Here is a 10,947-nt window from a genome sequence, read left to right as displayed (position 1 = left end):
CAACACTGGTAGATTTCACTCTCAAGGGTGTATAATGTTATCTCCTGTAATTTGCATTTCTCTAATTACAATTAAAGCAAGCATTTAAAAAATTTATTTCTTAGCTATTCTTATGTTCATTTTTTCTGTGACACCTCTTCTGGACATTTAAAACAAAATCTTGAAAATGTCACATGACATCCTTGTTGTTCCTGAAACAATAATAAAAGACATTAGTCAGTCTGTGACTCATGATTGTGCCTGATGAGAACAATAGTTAACATGGTCTCAGAATGTCGTGGGCCCTACAAAGGTATTTCCTTAAGTCTTCCTTGAACTAGAATAACCATGAAGAGGAACATAAAAGGCGTGCTTTTGTCAGTTTGTGGCTTTGCTTTGCATGGTCCACGTGTGTTTGCAGTGGCTTGGTTTGGATATATGGAGTTTTCTGTTTGATTGTCTTTAAGGAAGCATCAAGCAGTTTGCTTTAAATAATAAGAGAAACATCTACTGAGCCCTGATGTTCTGAGCATCATTCTAAGCACTTTGAAGATATTATCACAGTCTTAAAATCGATACAAATGGGAGAGGTCGATAAACATTACTGTATTTTCTAAATGAAGAAACTAAAATAACTTGTTCAAGTTGGAATCACACAAAATGGCAAAAATGGGTGTCAAATTGAGGGGGCCTAACTCCCCTGCCATGCTGTCAACCCCACAACATACCATAATCAATGGAAGTAGCACCTCAGTTTAGAAATGAAACAGCAAGATTGGGGGGGGGTAGGTTCCCAGGAGCCACTGGGGGAAATAATGGACCTTTAGGATATGCTGTAGAGTAAGAAATCTGGAGAGCAGCCTACAGAATTGAGAGAAAACTTAAGATCAGAAATTACTAGGATGTCAAAAGAATGGGAAAGGCCCTTGCAAAGGTACAAAGTTCACATTTCATAGAGTCTGACTGGACACAATCTCAGGAGTTTGCCACAGGAGTGCATTGTCACCAGCGATTGCAGTCAAAGGGCACAGGGCCCTAGATGTTAGAGAAGCTGTGACTCATGGGCCTGGAAGTTTTCCTAGAAAATGGCCTGAACTTGGTAGCATTTGCGAATCAGGAGCTAGTTTCCTTCATGTAGGAGGATAACACAGAAGTCAATAGAAGTGGTGGCTGTGCTTGTGCTTGGTAGCACAAGATTCAAAAGCAGCTGGGCGGTGGTGGCGCATGCCTTTAATCCCAGCACTCGGGAGGCAGAGTCTGCAGGCAGATCTCTGTGAGTTCGAGACCAGCCTGGTCTACAAGAGCTACTTCCAGGACAGCCTCCAAAGCCACAGAGAAACCCTACCTAGAAACCCCCCCCCCCCAAAAAAGGAAGAAAATATTTGAGGATGAGATGTAAAGGAAAGTTTGGTCACTAGAGAGATCTAATCAGTCACTAAGCAAGGCAGGCACACTAACTTCTCTAACAATCCACCTTAACCTGTTCTCTTTTGTTCTCTGCCAAAATGTTATCCAAGTCCAGTGATATTTCCGACCACCATTTAACCTCTGGAACATGCTCTGTGTGTCAACCATCACTTTGTCTTAAATTATGATCTTAAACTGAGCATGTTCAGAGAGGTGCGCATGTCTAAAGGGCTTTCCTTTATGCTCCGCAGACAGTTTCCTTTATTGAAGGGCACTGCTCTGTAAATGCCTCTCAGAGGTGGCTCAGCAGTTAAGCGCAGTTGTTGCTCTTGGAGAAGTCATTTTCCATCACCCACAATGGCAATTCACAACCTTCTGTACTCTGGTTCCAGATCAAATATCTTCTTCTCAGACTCTGTGGACACAAGTATGCATATGGTACACATATATATACTTGCAGGCAAAACACTCTTACACACACACACAAATAAAAACAAACAAATAAGCAGGAATAACAAAAGAAAATGGCTTTCATGCTTTCCTCACTTCTTGCAGGTAATAAACTTATTTCTGTTCTTTTATTTCTTGCCCATACTTGGTTTTGGATTTGTATTCATTAAGATGTAAACTCCAGGGGCACAGTGGTACATGGCTTTAATCCCAGCACTGAGGAGGTAGAGGCAGCTAGATCTCTATGAGTCCAAGGTCTACATAATGAGCTCCAGCACAGCCTGGGAAACAGACCTATAGAGAGAGACCCTGTCTCAAAAAAAAAAAAAAAGATACAAATCCAAGGCATCCAGCTACATGTATATTTTGACAATAAACAGACAGAACTGTGATGACTGATTTAGGGGAGTTGCTTTGGCCTTGAGATTAGGAGGAAATATTTGCAAATATGAAATTGCCAAGAAGACTGACAATAACCAGCATATTGGAAGTACTGACTTGTGTGTGCAGTGTCTGTTTTACTCTGGGGGATAAGGGTAGTGCCTCTGGAGGATGGAAAGGACTTGCAGACAGATCCCTCTATCTTCCATCAAGTAAATTATCCTGGCCAGACTGGTTCATCTTCTTGGGTTCCATTTGCTCTGCTTCTAAATAAAGTTAACAATACCTTCTCCTTTCCCTCCTCCTCTTCCTTTTTCTTTCTTCTCCTCCTCCTCCTTTCTTTCCTCCTCCTCCACCTCTTCTTCCTCCTTCTCTTCTTTTCTTCTCTAAGTGGTTACCAAAATCAAATTAGCTTCTGATACAAACACACCTACAAAGTTGTAAAGTGACATAGAAAGCCATGTTAGAGTTGTTAGGTAGCTCACGTCACATTTGATGTGATGAACAGAGGACAAGTATAACCTTGTTCCCAATTTGTAAACAAGTAATTGCTTTCAATGGTTTTTGTTGTCTTCCTTTGAGGATTTGCCTCCCCACTTTTTTTTTCTTTTTATTGTATGAAGGAAAAAAACCACACAAAAAAACCAAAAAACAAAACCAGAAGTATCTCCATTGTGTTCCAGAGTGAAGTAAAGCAAAGCTGCTTATCAGGAAGTAGCAGGAATGGGGAAACTGTTAGAAGGAAGGTTTTTCTTTGTTCTATCATAAATGATTTACAGAGCTTCTACTTAAGGACAACAAACAAGACTCACCTGACTCAGCAAAGCTCAATCAACTACAGCTTGGGACATTGGGCCACCTATCAGCATTTCTTCAGGAGCATTATATTCAGAAGCTGGAAATTTCTCCCTTTTTCTACGTATAAGCACTCTGTACTTCCCTTCTGTTGCTCATCCATTCCAGCAGAGAATGTGTGTGTGTGTGTGTGTGTGTGTGTGTGTGTGTGTGTGTGTGTGTGTGTGTGTGTAGCTTTACTATTGCCCCTTTTGCTGTATTTCTTATGCAGAGAGAGGTGTGCTTATGTTATTTTTCTTTTGCCTTGTTCCTTATATTTATTATCTAGAGATGGTTTTTGTATGTTCAGATCATTTCTATCTAGATTTTGTTATAAGGGGGTATGGTATTAGCATCTCACTCTGGCCTTCCCTCAACCCTGGTTCTTGCTTTATCCAGCATAGGAATTTAGATGAGACACTCAGAATGAGGGAGAGAAAATAAAGTTTATTACAGAAGAATAAGAGATTTTCATGAGAGGTGAGCTGACAATGTCCAGAGAGACCATTATTGCAATCTAGCTATTTAAGCAGACCTTACACTATTATCAAGGCAGGTCTCCTGAGGGACATTCTCCAGTCTGCATAGTTGTTGGCCCATTTTGATTAACTCTTGGGGAAGAAGATAACTTGTCTTTGTTTATAACCAGAAAGCCTCTTGCTGGATAATAGTCTTTCTGACTGCACAAGAAGTCACGTCTCCCCCAAGGGCCAGGGATACAGTTCATATGCCATGATCTTAACTATAAATCTTGCAAAGGAAATCTTGTAAAGAATTAAGCTAAGACAAAGTAAAAACTGCAAAAGTGACTATGTTTCATCAAGAGCAAATAGCCCCCTCATGATAAGCATCAACAAAAGGAGGAGCAGGCTACTGTTAAACCTGAAAATTTTTAGGAGAAAGAAGCCACCCATGATTGTCCAATTAAAGCAAGCCTTGTTAGACTATCCAGGAAGATGGATACTGGCAAGGTCCATACCTAGGATTCCCAGAGAATGGTGCTGAATTAGGTCAGTCAGGTGCCTAAGAGGCCAAGCCCAAAAGTCTATGTACCTTTCACTTTCATCCAATCAGGGGCAAGCATGCATCCTGAAGTACATCCTCCCTATGTATCTGTAGCCCCTAGTGTTTGGGAAGTTTTCTGTCCTCAGGCAGGTGAGGCTTACAGGTTATCTTTAGCCCTTACACTACTTCTTCCTCTTTGTGGTCAGGTATCCTTTCATATAATATTTTACATTTGGAGGAAGAACAGAAAAGAACAAGATAAGAGATAATATAATAGAGGGAGACATTATAAGTTCAAAGAAAAATCGGGCACTAGGGAAATGTCTGGGGAGCTACAAAGATGACACCAACTAACAATCTAAGCAACAAAAGGGAGAGGATTCTGTAAATGCCCTCTCCTGATAATGAGATTGATGACTAATTCATATGCCATCCTATAGCCTTCATCCAACAGCTGATGGAAGTAGAAGCAGACACCCACAGCTAAATACTGAACTGAACTGAAATCCAGATGCAGAGAAAGAGGACTGATGAGCAAAGGGATCCATACCAGGCTGGTGAAACCCACAGAAACAGCTGACCTGAACAAGGGAAAACTCTTGGTCCCCAGACTGATAGCTGGGAAACCAGCATGGGACTGATCCAGACCCCTTGAATGTGGGTGTCAGTGGGGAGACCTTGAAAATCTACGGGGCCTCTTGTAGTGGATCAGTACTTATCGCTACCATAGGAATGGACTTTAGGAGCCCATCTCACATGGAGGGATACTCCCTGAGCCTAGACACAAGGGAGTTGGCGTAGGCCCTATCCCCAAAAAATATGACAGACTTCGAAGACCCCCTATGGAAGGCCTCACCCTCCCTTGGGAGCAGAAAGGGTATGGGATAGGTAGGGCATTAGTTGGGGGGTGGGCAGAGGGAGAGGAGGGAGAAGGACCTGGGATTGACATGGAAAATAATTTTCTTTCTAATAGAAAAAGGAAAAAAAAAACCTAAATATTTTAAATTTGAAGGAGGGGAAATTGGGTTGCTTTCTCCCCCATTTTGACATAGTTTGAATTCTGAGAAGGTCAGGCAGGATAAACCTTACACTGAAGCTCAGGTTGTGAGATTAGCTATGAAAGGAACCAGTGACACAGAGGAGGGCTAAGAACTTCCCCAACCAACCCTGGCCTATCACAGATGGAGCATGCATGGAAATGCTGGCAATACGCAAATGTCAAAACAGCTTGCCACCCTTTGGACAGGAAGCCATTGATCTTCCTCCTGGCTCTGGCCTGCTTCCTCTCTTGGAAGTGTGTACTTTCTTAACAAATTGTTCCTGCTTCTGCTGCTATTGGAATATCTCTGCCTAATTTTTGATTTAAGACATAAGAATTTGGAAATCCCCTAGGGTGGAGAGTGCCCACCATTCTCCAATATCCAAGGATAACAGAGGTATAATTCTGATACCGCCTCTTCTTAAGATTTTGTTTGGGGACATAGAAATCTTCCTGATTATGAAGAGTTGTCTATCTTCAATTATTTCCAAGATGGCTAATTTCTTTTTTTTTTTTAGCTTAAAAGACATTAAGTAAATAAATTTTTATTGTATATTCTGTAACAGAATGTTGACCACACAGAAAACAGTAAGTGCAAAAGTGAGTGTTCATGTTCTCTCTTTGAAGGTGTCATAATTATTGTACATGTGCAATGATATCTTTAATCACAAAACTGTACATGGGTTATTATTTAAACTGCTATAAGCAATTAACCAGTTTTTCAAAATATGCATTAAGATTTTGAAGTTATCACGCTGGCTAATTTCTAACTAGCTTCCTAGCCATGTTTACTTTCACGTGGAAAGGCTTCAGGATTAAGAAAAGCCCACCAACTCTTTCTATGTATAACTGGAAACTGGAGACACAAAACTGCATCAGACACAAGTCATGGCGGCTCAACAGTTCACTTCCACCAGAAATGCCAAGAGATTTGCCAGAAAACTCCGTGAGCATTCTGACATCAGAGCAGACCATCACCATCACTTACGGAATGAGGTTTCTTCTTTCAACCATATGCTATGTGTAACACTTTCTTAAGCTTCCTAGTTATTCTTTGTGTCTTTTACATCATGTACCGTGATCCCTTCATCTCCCCATCCTTTTGTATTCACCTTCTGCTCTTATAAACACCCCCTGAAAAAATAAAAAAATATAAAGTTTTAGAGAAAAAAGAGAGGGAAAAGAGAAAAAAGGAGAAAAATCTCGTCATGGAAACTGTTGTCACACAGAATATCTTTTTTTTTTTTTTTTTTTTTTGGTTGTTTCGAGACAGGGTTTCTCTGTGTAGCTTTGGAGCCTATCCTGGCACTCTCTCTGGAGACCAGGATGGCTTCAAACTCACAGAGATCCACCTGCCTCTGCTGGGATTTAAGACATAAGAATTTGGAAATCCCCTAGGGTGGCGTGTGCCACTTTTGTGTCCATATGTCTTTACTTGCAAGTGTTCATTTTGAAGAGTCATTGTTCTGGTTTGAGGCCTCTGGTTTCTGCTACACCATCCTTACTGGGCCCTCACTGGGTCTCCTCTTGGATACCCTGTTGTGGTCCTGTGTCATAGAAATCCTGCATAGAGATCATAGATGGGGCGGGTGTAGGGCTGGGCCCATTTATAACCCTTGTTCTGAGACTGGGTGCTTGCAGGGTTGTTCACCTTGCCAACTCTCCCCAGACCTCACCACCAGGGAGATGAGGACCGGGTATTGCCCAGGAAAATTCACCAGGTTACTTCACAGGATTGCCCAGGCTAGTTCACCCTACACAGCAATGAGCTGGGCAGTTCTCCTGCTTTAATGCCCTCAGGATTGGCTCACCCATACCTACTACATCAGGGCCAGCTCTACAGTGTTGCCAAGAAGAGGAGCAGGGTCTGCTCCCCAGAGTGCTTCAGCTGGTGATGGGCAGAAACAGTTCCCAGGCTGTTATGTCCTAAAGCTTGCCCCCACACACCTGCCTCTGGCAGTGAGGGGAGGAGCGTGTTTCTCCCTTCCCCACCTTATGGGAGATGAGGGGTGGTTTCAGCTAGTCCACTCTCATGCCCCCAGGGCCTGCTCATCCTTGTGCCTGTGTCAGGGTCAGCTCTGCTGTGCTGCCCAGGTGAAGAGAGGGACCTGCTTTCCTGAGTGCTATAGCTGCTGAGGGGGAGGGTCATCTCCCTTGTCTGCCATAGGGAGAGGGATGAGCGGCAAGTGGGGGACATTTCTTCCTCACCCATGCTCCTACATGACAGGCGACACTGGGGCCAGCTCTCCCACGCTCACGAGGGACGGACTGGATCGCCTGTGGTACCTCCTCACCCTCCCTACCAACAGGGTGGGCTCTATTCTGCCCAGGTGCAGGCAGGGCCTGCTCTCCTGAGTGCTACAGCTGGTGATGGACAGGACCAGTTCTCCCCCCCCTAATGCTGCAGCCAGTGAGGGGTGGTGGGTCCACTCTGTACAGCCCTATCCTCTCTGCCTTTGGTGATAACAGGAGCCACCAACATCGACACAGACCGTGGCTGCAACACAGCCATGAACCCAGACACACGCCCCAACAGCAGTCCAGGCCCTAACATCATCACGTCAATCAAGCCACCACCTCAGCCCACTCCTAACTACTTTCATCTCTTCAGATATGCTTCTGTCCACAGGACATGAACCATTCTGTCTGTCTCTCTCTCTCCTACCACTGCATACATTTGCTCACTGTAATAGCGCCTGACTGCCTGGCGCCACAAAGCTCCAGGAAGCTGTGTTTTGTCCTCAGTGCTGGAGGCAGACTGCCACTGGCATAGAAATTATTTTTGAAAGTAGAGAATTATTGAAAGAAATGAGGGTAATATGAAAACTTGAATTGAAAAAAAATTTGTTTTGGATATTTTTCTTATGACAAAGTAATTTATCTTCATTGACAAAAATATATTCTACAAATAAAAGCCACATTCTTAATTTATCTCTTTAGAACCCACCATGTAATGCATCCTTATCTTTATGTACTTATTTAATGGCATCACACTAAGCTTAGTACCCTGTTACCTAGTCATCGTAGGCTTTTACCTTAGTTCCATGGGTAAGAGTTCAGGCTTCTGCAGCTTGCTTAGGTTTGAGTTTAGGATCTGGCAGCACTAACTGGAATGGCATGCTGCAAGTTACACTGTCTCACTAGTCCCAGGAACAGAAGCTTTAAACAGAAAGGCTATGGGATTAGAGTTGCCATCAGACAAGATCAAAAGTCTGTGACAAAGACCAAGGACTAACCCTGAAGGACTCCAACACTTGGAAGGAAAACACAAAGAAAATATACAAATGGCTTAAGAACAAGAAGAAAACAATAGTAGGCACTTTAAGGACAGAGGGAATAATTAAAAACCAAAACCAAAACAAAACAAAATGAAAATACACAAAAAAAATTCCAACTGCTGCCAATAGTCCTCAGCCTCTCCTCATTTCCTGAGAAAAGAACCAGGAATTAGTAATTGAATTTGGCTGCAAGGAGTATAGATGGAGTAGCAGTTTGGAAAAAGACTGGGTTGAGAATGGCTGGGGGAGTGAGATATTAGAGTGGTGGAAGGTGTGAGTTTTTTTTTTTTTTTTTTTCAAGATTTCCTGCTGTGCACTATGGCAGCAGACTGGTTGGTAGAGCCCTTGCTGTGCAAAGGCAAGGGATTGAGTTTGGATTCCCAGAATTTACATAAAATCTGGGCACAGTGGTAGTTGCCTATAACCCAGTGGTGGAGTTGCTGACAGGAGAATACCAGGGCTTCACTGGACACAGACTAGCTAAACAGTGAGGTTCAGATTCAGTGAGAGATCCTGTCTCAAAACAAACAAACAAATAAATAAAAACAAAAAGGTAGACAGAGATACAGGACATAGAACTTGGACCTCCATATCTGCCTATACTGGATGGCTATTGTACCTCACCACCACATACCTATTTAAAAACAAAACAAAAGAAAAATCTCCTGCAAATACAGAAAGTGGTGAAAGTAAACTCAGAAAAAAAATTCTTTATTTTTATATTTTTGAATGTGAGAGAAGTTATGGTATCTTTGCAAGTGGTAGCAATGCAACTGAGAAAACAGAAGATGCAAGAACACAATAGGGAAATTTCTGAAGTGGTGTTCTTGAGCGGGCAGGAGAGAACTAGCGTGTAAAAGGGAAAGGAGCTTGGATGTGAACACAGACTGTGTTTGGAAACAGTCAGGAAGCCAAATGTATGTGTCCTAGTTTGGGAGGGAGTTTGTTCCTTTCTGATGGCTTCAGGTCTCTGTGTCTTTGTTCCTGTCCATTACATAGGAAGTGTCAGATTCCTCATAAAGTTCTACACTCCCCATATCCTTTGCCCTCCCATCCTCACCCCTGAATTCTCCCATGACGTCATAGGGATGGAATGTATGCTGCATCTCTGTATACGACACTTCCTTACCATCACCTCTCAATTCTGACTACAGCTATAAAAATGAATGACTTGATTCTAATAAGGTTGCATGTATTTCCCATAGATTAGCTGACTATACTTTTTACTAATTACTTTCATGTTAATTGCTTAGGTTTGTGTGTGTGTGTGTGTGTGTGTGTGTGTGTGTGTGTGTGTGTGTGTGTTTTAAATTTTATTTATTTTTGGTATTTTGGGACAAAATCATCCAATTTAACACAGGCTAGCTTTGAAGTCATTATGTAGCCCCAAATGGTCTTAAATTCACAATGATCCTCTTGCCTTAGCCTGCCTCCCTACCTCTCCCTCTCCTTCTCCCTCCCCTCCCTTTCATCTTTAGCTTAGGCTAATTTCCAGTTTAAAATCCTCTTTGCTTAGCCTCTGGAAAGAAGAGAATCCATCCACATTCACACTACACCTAGCTCCTTTAATAAAACTTTTACTGCAGATTTTCAATTTGATCTAATTGTTTTTTAAAACATCTTTCTATACTACAATTATTAGTCTTATTTTTCTTGTCTGTTGCAAATATATTTGCCCAAATAGACATTTATCTTTCAATGACATTTTTGGCATTTATAGATACTTTTAAAAAATGTTACTTTAAATCAGTAGGTAATTTATTTCATGGACTCTATTTTGTGCACTTAGAAAACACGTAGCTGCTGTTTGAGATGAGATACTCTGGGACCCTCTTGAGAAAGGATTTGGGTGTCAGTTGGTCTGGGCCCCTCATCCTTGGCAGCTGCTTAAGTCCTTGGCAGTTTGCCAGGGAACAGTTCTCCTTAGAAGACTGCTACTAATTGATAACTGAAGTTATAATTAGAGGAAAAAAAGAATTATTCGTTTGAAGTCCTGCGAGAGTTGAACCTACAAAAAGAAAAGCTTCGCTGGAAATTATACAGCCAGGTATGATACCAAGACAATGTCTATTTTTCTAACTGCAAATCTACCCATCGATTCATTCAAGCAATTAGTGTTTTGCTATTGCCTACTGTGTAGCAGATGCTAGGCTGGATTACAGTAAAGAAGGCCACATGCAGGGAATTTGCATTCTAATGGCAGGGAGCCCAGGAAGCATCCAGAAAGCATCTGTCAGACACGGGATACAAACTACATATAATCATGGAATCATTTAGCAGTGTATGAGTAGATGAACGACACCACTGAAACAAGGACTGAAAACTGCAGCAAGTATGCGGGCACTTAAATGTGGCAAAGATGGAGTAAGAGAACTGGAGGGAAAGGAATGTCAGTTGTGAGGACTAGAGGAACCTGGTAGATAAGCATGGACAGCATGTATTCTTGGCACTAGTCACTTTCCTTTGGCATCTGCAACTCATCTTTATTGCTGTAGCTCAGTTTCTGATATCCTTTGTGTCTATTTTTTTCCTAAAATTATTTTCTTGGTCTGTTCATATTTGTTGCTTTCTATT

The sequence above is a fragment of the Cricetulus griseus genome, chromosome 2 (genome assembly GCF_003668045.3).
Source record: "Cricetulus griseus strain 17A/GY chromosome 2, alternate assembly CriGri-PICRH-1.0, whole genome shotgun sequence".
NCBI classification, from domain to species: Eukaryota; Metazoa; Chordata; class Mammalia; order Rodentia; family Cricetidae; genus Cricetulus; species Cricetulus griseus.
Note: the sequence above shows the minus strand (reverse complement) of the source record.